Below are 11563 nucleotides of genomic sequence, written 5' to 3'. Positions count from 1 at the left end.
TCATTTTATATACTTAGCATAACATAATTATGTAAATTAAATGTAATTAAATTACATTCATGTACTATTTTATGATTGAGACATAACAAATACAAAATAGATTTACAATACAAAGCCATAATGGAAAAAGATGTAAATTATATTTGGCATCTCTCTCTCTCTCTCTCTCTCTCTCTCTCTCTCTCTCTCTCTCTCTGCAGGAATGTATACTGTAACTCTATAACAGTTATATCACTAAAATTATGAAATCGTACTTTCCTATTACATTAATACGATCTTATTAAATTACACTACTATGATGTAACTTAATTTCATAAATTATATTTATTTTTCATAGCGATTACATTTGTTTAAAGAATTGAAAGAAGTGAGAATTATATAAACAAATTAAGAAACAATAAATGTGATAAATTAAAGGAATCATCAACAATCGATCAATAAGTATTATTATAAATTATTTCTGATTATTCGTCAATAAAAAAATAATCAAAATAATCAGTACAATTTAGTAAATAAAGTCGATTCAAAACATAGATTAGGTTCTGTATAGTTTGCTTCTATTGCCATCAGTTAAACCTATGCTATCAGTTAAATATTTTTATGCAATTAGATAATAATATATTTGATTGTCATGTCGGTTTTTATAAATATAAAAATATAAAAGATAAGTATTTAACATAGATATATTATTATCATTTCCTAACTAACAATAAGTGAATAAATATCAGTTATATATATTTCGTTATATATATTATTTCGTTTCCATGTAATCTTCTCAAATAATATTAAACTATCAGCAGAGGCACGATATAAATATAGGAATGATATAAACAATAAGGGGTACAAGTAATGTTGGCAGTGACTCGATCACAAGATTAGCTCAGCGTAAATGTTATTAGGCTATCGTTCTAGGGATCGTGAGTTCAAATCTTGGCAGCGATGCGATGCGTTTTTCAATAATTAATTAGATAATTCAATAATTAGTTAATAAGACAAGAATATAGGTATGCGAAACAATATAAATAATAAATTGAACTGAAAGAAAAATAAAAGTAAATAACAACAAAAAAATTACTTTTTTGTTAAGATAGAATCGGAGTAGTGTTTGTTAAGATAGTAATCTTTTTATTACACAAGAAAATAGTTTTTATTTAAAAAAAATTTATTGTTACGTATTAAAAAAATTTTTTTTTATTTAAAAAAAAGTTGCAAAACTATATAAACTATTTTTTTAATTCTAATAGCAAAAAATAACCAAAAAACTTCTTCAAATCAAAGAAATCCGATCAATATGTCAATAAGTATTAAATAAATAACAATTTCATCCATTTGTGATATCACAATGACAAATTTTGCATTGCATAAATGTTACGTATGCATTTCATCTTAATACATGATTGTTATATATCAATCCTGTCACCATTTCATATTTAAATCATATCACTATTATGTATTAGGTGTTGGAATTAATTCGTAGCGTTTTTTAATGAAAGAATGTTATTTATTTCACATGAGCATTAAAAAATACATTAATGAAAGTACTTCCCATCACTTGTAAAACGCTACGAATTAATTCCAATACCTAATAATTATTATAGATAAAATGGGACGACAAATTTGAGAATATTCTCTGTAAATTCACCTTTTGACATAACTGTTAGTCAAAAAATTAAAATTATGTACGAGTTACATGTTTGAAATATAGGGATGGCAATTTGACAAGCTCAGCGTAGAGGGCAGCACTGATCTAGAGGACATGATTGCGAAAGCGCGAATTAGTGAATGGACTGATGTAGATTGAAATTATTATTGAAAAATAAATAATATGGATTATAATTCCTTCAATTGAAAGTAGTTCAATTGAAGGAAGAATTGAAAAAAAGGGAAGCCTTTGAGAGGAAAAAAGGCCGAACTTGTGGAAAGATAAGTAATATCGGTATAACGTTCCTATCAAGCTATCGTGTGATTTTAATAAAGTCACAAAAAAAGAATCATTGTATCTATATCAAGACAATTACTTACTGCGGTTATTTATTTATAATTTGCTGTGGATTTTAATACACTGTTTATAAAACGTTATTAAGAATTAAGGTTAAAATAATCTTGCGGCTATCAACAGTCACTAATTCCTATTTCTATCTACTAGATTGATAGCATATGTAAACAACAACAACTTCGATGTCAACATTAATTTGAATCCAGTCCTGAATTTGATCTTCTCCAGGATAAACAATTTAAAAATATAAATGCCAATTCAACCCCAACTCCCAAAATCACCAGATTTCACATCGATCTCTATACAAATAAGTAACTTGCATTCCGTAGTTATTATACTTGTGAAAATATGTTCACTTGTTTATTATTTATATCTTTTGTTCTTGGATTTGAGAAAAAGGATGATATGGCGAAGTTATGTATAAGAATCAATTTTTGAAATTTGTCAGATACTGCAAGAGAAATGACACTTTCTTTTTTAAAGGAGTGATACATGCTCAAATGTATAAAAAAGTAACTTATAACATGCATCTCAAATGATTGCAAATGATGTTACAATAGAAGCCACTCATTGCGAATATGCGGGGAAGGAGCTCAGCTCACTGTAAGCATATCATTGTGGTACTCCTTGGAATTGAACAAATGATACGTGAAGGTGACATAATATTGAGGCAGGCATGCATTCAAAAATTGCAACTTTCCATCAACCAAAGAAGAAGTACCAAGGCATTCCATTAAAAGCTGCTTGCTCTAAAAAGTATCGATGCAATTCTATTCAGTTTAATCCCCGATCTCCGAATTGCAGGAGAAAAAGTATCAAAGAACGACTTCATAATTTGTGTGCATCATTTTATTTAAATATGCCTTTTAAGCATGCCTTTTAAATATGCCTTTTGGTTCCCGCAAACCCCTATGGTGTTGAATTGAATCAAACATGAATCAAAGATGAATCCTAAAAATAAACTCCTCCAATGCATGCTCCTTCGTGATGTGACACAGGAAGATATTATGAAGATAAAGATAGAAACTCGTGGCCAGTTTAACAATCCCCTACGATTTGCTCATAAATAGATTCGTATCATAGCTAGTCATTTTAAAGATTGCTGCATGGTTAAGAGTGAAAAGACTGCCAAATCACTTGCCTTAAGACTGCTGAATCCAAAAAAAGAATACATAACAAAGCATTGGATTATGATATTATTAATGAATCATTTGCCATCCATAAGTACATTCAATATATTGGAATTAAAAGGAAGATAAAGAAATCAAGACTAATTGTATCAAAGGAATGTCCATATTCAGCTGTTTCTCGAGATAGATTGTTGGGACCAAACTATCTATTTGAAGTAAAATGCCCATATATTTCACGAAATCATGAGATAAATCCAATTATTGTGCCGTATTCGTATTTTAAAGAAGAAAATGTTGTATGTTTGAAGAGTGAAGAGATCAATATATGCAAATTCAAGGCCAGTTATTCGTTGCAAATAAAGAGATTTGTTACATAGTTTATACATATTGTGATTTAATGATAGTACAAATTGAAAGATTCTATTTTTATAAATGAAATGTTACATAACTTGATTTTTTAAATAAAAAGTATTTCCTTCCAGCTCTTTTAAATAAGTATTGTTACAGGCAGTACTCCGAGTATAATTTTTGAAATTTTGACTGAAGTAATTAAACAGCTAATGTATTTCGTAAAAATGTTAAAAGAACAGTATTTCATTTTTAATCTGTGATTTATAAGCATTAAGTTATGTTTCAGAGACAATTAATTAATTTAGCTAGTTACTGTTAATAATGCTCACTTCTTAATTAAGAATGAACGCGATGTAACATGTATATCAAAAAGAGAATTGCAAAGTTGAATTTTTAATTTTGTTTTCAATATCTACAGAGACTCTAATTACTTGTTATTAAATGAATACTAAAGCATTATTTATATAGTTTATTTTATTTTATCTAAGTTGAAATGTTTTATATTTTATCGTACTCGTAATTGTTGGAATTAATCGTTAGAATTAATTAATGCTCTACATATTTTGATTTCTTATGTAATATCATTTTTTTTCTTTTGTAATATCATTTAGATTTAAGTTGCATTATTCATATCTTGCGCCTTCACATGCGATCCACATGTATACCGATTCATACGAGGGCGTGTTACCATGCGTTTTCCCTTTTACTCGCCATCACTGTGTATCGCTACTGGGCGTCATCACTTCCCTCTTCTTGTTCGTTCGCTGAGTGACTCGCTCAAGCAAGTGTAGCAATCACGTGCGTCTTCTTTTAATAAAATCCGTATAAAGAAGTGTCGTCATTATTGCTTGCACATTCCTAACCTCTCAACAGATTATAGGCCCAGGCAATTTGTGGAAAGAAAGTGCTCGTGAAAATTTGATCATTGAGAGTTAATCTTCTCTGAGAGTCAAGATGCAGCGACACGCCACATTTTTCACGCAACGCTACATACGTAGTGGAGGATCTCTCTCTCTACATCTTGTGCACAGAAGTTTAACCTTTTCGTAAATAATCTACACGTTCTTTCGTGCGTAAGCATATGTCACGATGTCGGAAACAATCGACCTCAAAAATGTGACAAAATTCGACGGCGCAAATTTCCAATTATGGAAATTCCAGATTAAAATCATTCTAACGGCAAGTAGCCTGATGAACATGACAAACGCTCCCGAAACCAGAGTCAACTGCGGCTGACTGCGCAACGTGGAATACTAGAAACGCCAAGGCTATGTATATCCTATCGTCAGCAGTAGAATATTCGCAACTCGAATATTTAGTAATATGCAAAACAGCGCCAGAAATGTGGGCAAAGCTGAGCTCTATCCACGAACAGAAAAGTGCTGCCAATAAATTTATTCTTATGACAAAATTCCACGAATACAAGATGGCCTCGAACGACTTGAGTGGCACAACAGAGTCGCCAAGATCGAGAATAGCCAGGCCAGGCAGTTAAAAGACGTCGACGAAGAATTATCCGAGGTTATGATAATGACCAAGATCTTCGGCACCCTACCGCAGAAATTCAATTCGCTCATCACCGCCTGGGAGCGTAAGCGAAACCAATCGAGACAACCTCATCGAACGACTTCTCATCGAAGAAGGCCGATTTTGAAGAAACAACAAACGCATTGGCCGTAGTTAAAATTCAAAGAAAAGGTGGCTCGAAACGCAACGTCAATTCAAAGAAGGAAGCGCAATAAGGAAAATATGCCGGACACGACAGAAAGAAAATGTTTTGCCGCTCCTGTTACAAGAAAGGTCACATCGAGAAGCGGTGCTACAAGAAACGTGACGACGCCCGGAATAAGAAAGAAATCCCCAACTCGACGAAGGATGATGCGACTTCGGTGCTTTCATGGTATCAAATTCAGAGTTTGCACGCGTAATGCAAGACGATCCGAGTCAAGTATGGATTCTCGATAGCGGTACCTCACGGCACATGTGTTTCCGCCGGGAATGGTTTAGTAAACTAGACGAAGGTTATCGCGAATCGGTAAGTCTTGGTGATAACTCGACTTGCGAAGTGAGAGGTCGCGGTATAATATTAAAATGTTCGTCAACGGCAAATGGCTAGATGGTAAGCTCGATGACGTTTTATATATACCATCGCTACGTAAAAATTTGTTTTTAACCGTGTATGTATTGTAATATATATATATATATATATAATTATAATTATAATAAATATTGTTAACTTATCTTATAATATAAAAAAAATCTTCACAGTCCCTCATCCGGGATGCTCCCGAAGGAAAACCTAACCGGATGAGGAGAAGATATCCAGGAGCCGATCTCCTGATTGTGCAGGATTCATTGAGTTTGTGTACCTTCTATATGGAAGAACAGCGAATATCATCGCCTACCTAAAAAGCTCCTCCTATTCAGCACCTCCGCAAGATCATATTGGGCAACTCTCAGAACCGCCTACCCGGCGGCATATCATCAGGATACATCCAAGTCGTGGAGTATACGCTCCCACTTCCATGGTGATGACCGGTATACTACTTAAAACTAGAATCCTATCTTATTATATTAAATACAATCCTAAATATGTACATAAATACTATCCTAATTATATATACTATCCTAAATATGTAGATAAATACTATTCTAATTATATATACATTTTACATTTTACACATGTCGTCAGACCCCAGACAGGCTCAAGCCCTAAAAGAGTCTTTTGCCTCTTCAGGGCCTGACTTCCATTCGGCCCGCTCCGTCATGACGGCCTCGCAGAAATCCATGAGGGCCATCTAACACGCAGCGGAGCACATAGCCGTCCTGACAATGTCATATGTCCTGTCAATGATATCGAGCCCCAATCGCTCAAAAAATGACGTTCTCTCCGCGGCCCAAAATAGGTAAAACAACAATGTGTGCATCGCCGTATCCGCAGTCGCACGACAATGCGCACAAATCGGCAACGCGTTATGCTGTATCTCAAAAAGGTAGTCCTTAAAATGCAGCCAGAAGTGGATTTTCTGACTACATGATCCGAAGCCGGCTAGGCCTTGAAGGATAGGAGGTGCAGGTGATGCGTGTGTGAAGGATTACAATTAAGGACAAATGCACAGAAACACATAGAGTTAAGATAATAGTAAATTGATAAGTGTAGGATTAAGATTAGGAATAAGACCAGTAAGATGAAATTGTTAGCAATAAGTTAATATAAGTAAATTAAGCATTACAATTAAGATGATGGGTAAGATTATTATGGGTAATAAACGATAGGATATTTATATATATAATTGTAGGTTAAGATATAAGAGAATTAGGATTAGTATAATGATGATTGTCACAAGATGGAGTCGGTCATTATACTCAGCAAAAAATAAAGAGAGTTCTCGCCCGGCTTCAAAGTAGAAGACTTGAGATAGCTCGCAATAGTGGTCGAAAAATAAAATGTGGTAAGGGAATATTCTTCCGGTGGTGAAACAAAGATTATAGTATAGGAGGGTCTTCCAAACCGCCGAAACGAGGAATCAGCTGATAGATAAACCGCGAGAATGCGTAGTGCGAAGTAGCCATTTGTAACCGTCGAAGACGATACATTGTATTGTGTATCAAATCAATTTTTAATATAGAGTTGTTTTGTTACCCTAAGGGTGATAGTCGAATAATTATTGCGGAATCCCACCCTTTGCGAATTCTTCAAATAAGCTGGCGACTCGTGAGGAATGTGCGCAACTATGGCGGAGAGGTGCAGAAGACGACAGCGCAAATCCCTTCGTCTTTGGAGATGAAAAAACATGGCGATCGAGGAGAGAGAGAAGGAGGACCGAAATTCAAGCAACCGGATTGAAGATTTGGTCACAAAAGCACCCATGACCCATTAAAATCTGGGTCATGCGGATTATATGAATATACTCAAAATAAAGAATGGGTCCCTCCATCGCTCATACTCGTGAGAACGCAACGACATTTTCTTTGTCTCTTCGATTTTAATACGATCTTTGACATAGAGATTCATTTCTTAATAATACTTTGAAATATCATAAAGTTCTTTGACTACGGTAAAAAATTTTTGTTATTCATAGTAATATATCAATACCTAGGGCAAGTCAGAACTTTATTGCATTCGTTTTAATGCGATGCTTACGGCAGCCTACATACAGCATCAGAGCAGCCGATGTGTTATTTCCGCGGCAACCCTTATGCAGTGCTAGAGCAGTCAATATTTTAATATAGCAATACGGCAATTTTTATATAGCGCCAAAGCAGACGATTGTTTCAATATTCTGACAATAAAATTTAATTATAAACCTCAATAGTTTATTAAGATTCATATAAACATACCAAAAGAATTCCGTTTTATTTCAAGAAAGTGTCATGATATGTAAAAGTTATTTTCAAACTTACTTAATCTGCTCGAAGAATAACATGTATGCCCCTTGTGCTTTTTTAGGCCATTTTTTTCTTGATAACTTGTAAATCATTAGAGTAACCATTTCGACTTTTTGTCTGCTCTCAACATATACGTGTAGTGACCACGATTTATTTCTTCGCCCTCGTGAAATAGCGTTTATTATCTTGTACTTTTTTTTATTAATCGTGACAGTACGCATCGATACGGCGTTAATCCGATTGTCGATAATTTTTTTAGAAGCATTGTTTAGAAAAGTGTATAAATTGAGCTGTATTACTAAAATGAATAAAGTCAAATCGAGTACGGTTTTCTTTTTCAGAACTCTTACATTCGTTACAATTGTCATTTATCGTTTCCCATTTCGAAAATTCTAAATCAATCAAAATTTGCAGAGTGACATCTTTTTTCCTTTTTAATGTCGACTATATAGGTAATATTAGCAAATAACTCTTTTTCAGCGTAATACATTATAATTACATTTGGCATTTGAACAAGATATTACGTGCTTCAATTCGAATTCTAATACATTATTGATTTTGGAATACGTCGACATTAGAGCCGTGAAAAATTTCGAAACATTTTGTTGTGCTCTTCGAAGCGTTCTCCGACAGATCTTCTAATCGCTAGAATATTACAATACTTATGCTCAGCATACGCACAGACAGCATCAGTCAATGCGTTCAATACTTTATTTTTCGGTATTTGTTGCCTGATACGCAATGAAACGCACATTGCAATATTACATTAGCGTAACACGAAACATGATCGTCATTACAGAGGCCATATATTTTCCATGTAACTATATCTTCTGGTTTCTCGCAACCATAATTCTATACATCATCAATGACATTAGGTACAGCTCATCGACAGTCCATGAATTTTCACAGCCTTTTTCTCGGATGAATGGATTTGTGGTAGCTGAGCTTTGAATACAGATCTCAGTCGATTATATTCTACAATGGTTCTCGAGTGCTTTAACGGATGCCGGATTAAAATTTATCAAATGTAGACCTTCCAGTGTATTTACAAATCTATAGGCTTGACCATCACTGAACACACTCCTAGATCCATTATTGCATTTTTACACGTAATTCCTTGACTTTTGTATGTATTTATTCCATAACTGAGAGACAATGGAAATTGTTTCCGATGTATCACCATTTTGAAATATTTTGAATTTAATATCTACTTTCGTTATTGTGATTTCTTTGTTATCCGAAATAACTATTTTAATGAAATCAATACGATTTCCGTCAACAGTTGCGATTAACTGCAACTACATTGCCTACGTTGACAAGTCTCAAAGTTATATCAATGTTTCGTCGAATTATCACTTTAGCGCCAATTTTAATCGCTATTATTCTTTCAATGCCAGCTATTTCCGAAACTATGTCATCTTTGTCTTCCAAAATTTTGTTCACTCCTTTTTTCATTGCTGGAACACAATCGACATCACTGCTATCAATACCGTCAATTTCATCACCGTCAATTTTATCGAGCATTGCCGTGTTTAAAATCTAGCATAAATAACACGTGAGTAATAATCATATCAACCGGTAATTAATTCATTTAAGTACAAAGTTCATTCAATCTTTCGTCGCAACTATTTCCTTTGAAATGGATTTTTCTCGACTGAAGAACATTGATATCAGAATCCGTTACCAAACCTATTCGTATTTTAGAAAGTATATCACGATATGTGTTGTCGTATCTTTATCGCATATTAAGAATTCGCCGTAATCGAACAATTTCCACAAATCAGATTCACCCATGGTACTTAAATACTTGTGAATTTCTGATCGAGACATTTTCACGAATGGAGATTGTTTACTGTAATACGTTCACTGTAATACGCCTGATAGGATTACGATAAAACTACGCCTGCTGGATTCGGAAACTGGCGACTGTACAGTCTGTGACGCTCGTCTCTGTGACTCCCCGCAGGTGCTCGTCCTGGTCGCCTCCGAAATGCTCCTGTCTCTGCTGTGTCCTGCGTTCTTCCACGTGCTCTCGTCAAGTGGGCCACAGCACAAGTGCCGGGCGCTGATCCTTCCGGGGGCACGCAGGGCTCATTATCCCTGAGGGAGCCTGATTGGTGCGTAGCTCCGCGGCTCCGCTAATCGCGGGAACCGCATCATGTCAGTGTCGCATGTCCTGGCGCGCGTAATTCGAGAGGCCGCAGGATCTTTTCGGACCGCCTCGTGGCCTCGAGGCGCCTGTTCGGGACTCTCGCCGTCCTTGGAGCGTAGAGGACCCCCGTCGTGCCATTCCAATCCTCGGTCCGCCTTATGCTTGGAAGAGGATGCGATAGAAGATGCTTTGCGACAACAAAAAGGGCGTAATAATGAATGATATCACTTGCGTGCGACTCGGGGACAGGATGTCGTGCGTCCCGGCAGATCAGCATCGTCACTTAACTCCCATCCTTGGCCGTCCTCCTTCTTCTCTCTTCATGGTCCGGTGAGGCGGCGTCAACCTGTCAAGATCGAGGGAGTTGCCAGCCTCTATAACGCTCGGTACGGGAATACACAAAAAAAGGGAAACAAAAACGGCAACGCGAACGTGAGACACGCAAATGTCGCGGAAAAAGCGGAGATGCGTCCGCCCCCTAAAATGTGGAAGGACTCAGGACGCTAGACTGCACTGTTTGGTCGGGCCATGCGGACCTTCTGACGGACGGAAAACGTCACGTCACAATACAAACTTTGGAGAGCCTTTTCATCATATTTCGGTAACTTTTACTTAATTTTATTCTTTTTTTTCAATCTGGAATTATTAACATAGACCTGCGGCATACGATAATTGTCTTCCCATTACATTTCCTGCAACTTTCGGAAGGTTAAACAGTCACCCATCTCACGTTAAAAAGTTATTAAAAATAAAATAGGGAATTCAACTTCGATAACGCTGATCGTGACATATATAGTCAAGGTAATCACCCTTAGTGACCATCGAAGGACAATTCACCTCAGATGATCTTAACTCTCCCACACATTGTGAAGATCATCACATCGAAAAAAATCTTCAGAAAATTGTAACAGTCACTCATCACGCATTACAAAGCTATCCAACAGGCGACCGTTGCCCATTGAGAAGCTATTAAAATTATTAGGTGTACAACTTTGCTTCCGCCGTTTTTTTTCCGAAATTCGAGGCTTCATTGTAAAAAACTGGTTATACATTTATGATTCAAAGTATTGTCCATCGCTGGCCACTACTTTCTCCCATCTTTCGGGCGTACGAATCCCGCGACGAAAAAACTGGTCATCTTTTGAGGCGATCCACGAATCGATCCAATTTTTTACTTCTTCATAAGACTGTAAGTGCTGGTCAGCCAGGCCGTGTGCCATTGATCGAAACAAGTGATAGTCAGAGGAAGCAACATCTGGAGAATACGGCGGATGGGGTAGGACTTCCCATTTCAACGTTTCCAAGTATGTCTTGATCACTTTCGCAACATGGGGTCGAGCATTGTCATGCTGCAAAATCACTTTATCGTGCCTCTCGTTGTATTGCGGCCGTTTGTCTTTCAATGCTCGGCTCAAACGCATCAATTGCGTTCGATACCGATCGCCTGTGATTGTTTCAGTCGGTTTTAACAGCTCATAATACACTACGCCGAGCTGGTCCCACCAAATACAGAGCATGACCTTGGAGCCGTGAATATTCGGTTTG

At 36.1% G+C, this 11563-nt stretch overlaps 2 pseudogenes; both read left to right on the top strand.

Annotated features, from left to right (window-relative positions):
• Positions 1-1839: 1839 nt before the first annotated feature.
• LOC147908423 (uncharacterized) lies at positions 1840-2535 on the top strand (annotated as a pseudogene).
• Positions 2536-2574: 39 nt separating this feature from the next.
• LOC147908422 (uncharacterized) lies at positions 2575-5422 on the top strand (annotated as a pseudogene).
• The last annotated feature ends 6141 nt before the right edge of the window (positions 5423-11563 follow it).

The sequence above is a fragment of the Acromyrmex echinatior genome, chromosome 10, assembly GCF_024713525.1.
Source record: "Acromyrmex echinatior isolate Ae372 chromosome 10, ASM2471352v2, whole genome shotgun sequence".
Lineage (NCBI taxonomy): Eukaryota > Metazoa > Arthropoda > Insecta > Hymenoptera > Formicidae > Acromyrmex > Acromyrmex echinatior.
Note: the sequence above shows the minus strand (reverse complement) of the source record. Positions and strands in the feature narration are given on the sequence as shown.